This window comes from Cebus imitator, unplaced genomic scaffold, assembly GCF_001604975.1.
Source record: "Cebus imitator isolate Cc_AM_T3 unplaced genomic scaffold, Cebus_imitator-1.0 Scaffold224, whole genome shotgun sequence".
In the NCBI taxonomy this organism is placed as follows: domain Eukaryota; kingdom Metazoa; phylum Chordata; class Mammalia; order Primates; family Cebidae; genus Cebus; species Cebus imitator.
The window spans coordinates 3,185,617-3,188,390 of NW_016107539.1; the positions used below are offsets into that span (position 1 = coordinate 3,185,617).

General features: G+C 41.5%; 1 long non-coding RNA gene across 1 annotated transcript; it reads left to right on the forward strand.

Annotated features, from left to right (window-relative positions):
- Nucleotides 1-418: 418 nt before the first annotated feature.
- On the forward strand, nt 419-793 carry LOC119466748. Its single transcript, XR_005195210.1, has 2 exons — nt 419-501; nt 625-793. It is a non-coding gene; the product is annotated as an uncharacterized LOC119466748 (long non-coding RNA).
- The last annotated feature ends 1,981 nt before the right edge of the window (nt 794-2,774 follow it).

Genomic DNA, 2,774 nt, shown 5'->3' on the forward strand with positions numbered 1-2,774 from the left:
CACCAGTATCAGCCACCACACCTGACCAATTAATTTTTTTTTTATTTTTGTAGAGATGAGGTCTTGCTATATTTCCCATGCTGGTCCTAAACTCCTGGCCTCAAGTGATCCTCCTGCCTCAGCCTCCCAAAGTGTTGGAATTGCAGGTGTGAGCCACTGTGACTGGCATGATTGATTTAAAAAAATTAAATTATTATTGTCAGTTTTGAAAATTTTCTTTTGGCTTCACCATTTATTACTGGTCAGGTGTTGTAAAATTTTAGGATTATGGTGTTAAATTTGAGAAAACATATTTCTTTTTTACATGATCTCTAAGATTTCAGGGCAATTCAAGTTTTTTTGGGCAACAATTAATCTTAAATGCTCTTTGAAGGATGACACTCATTCACCAGGCCTGTAGTTTCTGTCCTCTTTGTAAAGATGGAGCATGCGTTTTATGTTATCTTTATCCATTCGAATACATCATGTCAAGTCAACAAGAAGTTTACTTCATTTTCCTGGGTGATTCTATCATTTACTCCTCTTGAATAATAGGATGATTAGATAACCCAATAGTTTACTCATTACTTTTATTCAAAAGTCTATCTTGTTCTTAATGGTGTGATCTATGTTCTGTTTCAACAGAGAATTCACTGAGAGTTGAAGGTCAAGGTGCTTCAAATATCATGAGAGGTGGCTGGGCAAGTGGGTCACACCTGTAGTCCCAGCACTTTGGGAAGCTGAGGCGGATAGGTCAGCTGAGATCAGAAGTTGGAGTTCAGCCTGGGCAACATGGTGAAACCCCATCTCTACTCATAACACAAAAATTAGCCGGGTGTGGTGGCACACACCTATAACCTCAGCTATTTGAGAAGCCAAGGCTTACACCCTGGAGGAGGAGGTTGCAGTGAGCTGAGATCATGCCACTGTACTCCAGCATGGGGGACAGAGTGAGACTTTGTCTCAAAAAAGAGAAACAAAAAACAAAAAATCATCAGAGGCCACCGGATTTGTTGGAAATGCACTAACTGTGACTATCCTGTGTGTTCTCACACACTTGCTTGCTGTTTGTGGAACTGCAACACTAAAAGGTGAATTTCAGGGTCTGCATATACAGTTTTATTGGAACACGGCTACGCTCATTCTGTGCGGAAGGTTTTGTGTGACAATGTCAGAGGTCAGTAATTGCAACCGAGGCTACAGGGCCTATAAAACCTAAATAATTTGCTATTTGGCTCTCTACAAAAAATTTGCTGACCAACTACCCTCCTATGACAATAAGTCAAAGACATACACACCTCCTAAGCCTCACTGAAGCCATGGTCAATTTTCAGTCCTGAGTACATACCAACCTGTAGGCTGTCTCAAAATTCACCTCCCTTCTATTCTTCTGCCTGGAACATTCTTCTCTCTCCTAGCCATTTTTCCATCTGATCCCGTTTATTCTTCAGACAATGTCACCTAATGGGGAAATACTTCTCTGAACACCGGTCTAAAACAGGTCCTCCCTGTTATTTATTTATTTTTTGAGACAGAATCTATTGCCCTGGCTGGAGTGCAGTGGCGTGATCTTGGCTCACTGCAACCTCCACCTCCCAGGTTCCAGTGATTCTCCTGCCTCAGCCTCCTGAGAAGCTGGGATTACAGGCACCCATTGTCATGCCGGGATAATTTTTGTATTTTTGGTAGTGATGGGGTTTTACCACATTGGCCAGGCTGGTCTTGAACTCCTGACCTCAAGTGATCCACCAGCCTTGGCCTCCCAAAGTGCTGGTATTATAGGCGTAAGCCACTGCGCCCGACCCTTCCTGTTTTACTCTTCACGATAGTTTCCTGCTCGTTTCCATGAGAGTCCTGCCCATGGTTTGTAATGATTGAGTCTTCTTGTTTAAAGTTGTTGTCCTCTTTACTCTGTAAACTCCCTGTCAATAGAAACTACGCATGTCTTATCACGATAGGTAAAAAATGTGGGCTTTGAAATCATATGGCCTGGAATTGAATCCTGGCTCTGTTACTTGTGAGTCATGGTAGCTTGGGTAAGTCACTTCACCTCTCGGCTTCTCAGTTTTCTTGTCTGTAAAATGGGTGCAATCATAGTAACTACTGCATTAAGTTCTGAAGGTTAAATGAGTTGATGCAGACACATCAGTAAGAACAATACCTGCTCATCACAAGCACTTGATAAGAGTTATTAATACTCAAAACTTTATCTTCAAGGTCTTGTACAAAAGAGCTAAATGAGTATCCCTTTAACAAGTGCAACATTTTTTCTGAATGAAGCATTTGTGGAATGAAGGCTTTATCTAGATGAATAAATAAATATCTCGCACCTTTCTTCTCTTTAATCATATGCTGCTGTACTGAAACATTACGAGCCTCTAATTTCATTTAGCACATGAAAGACAAGGATTACCCTTGATTTACAAAACAAAGTTGAATCAGTAATGCAAGAGTTTGAATTTTTTAAAAATTAAATCCCCCCGCCCCCAACTCCCCCAGGATAGTATTAGTATGCCATGGACAGACTAAAACCTATAAAATATCATGAGGCCTACATTCACGCCACAATAATGCAAAAAATCACTCCAAGACTCAGTGGCTTAAAATGGTAATTATTTATTCTCACATAAACATTTGCAAGTTAGCTGGTGGTTAGATGACCTACAGTAGGGGGTCTGGGCTGGGCTTCAAGTTACCGGCTGCGTCCAAGTTTGCTCCAGTTGGCTTCCGTCTTCCTAGGACACAGACATGTGCATATCAAGGCGATGTCAGAAGTGCAGGAGAGCCAGGCCCAC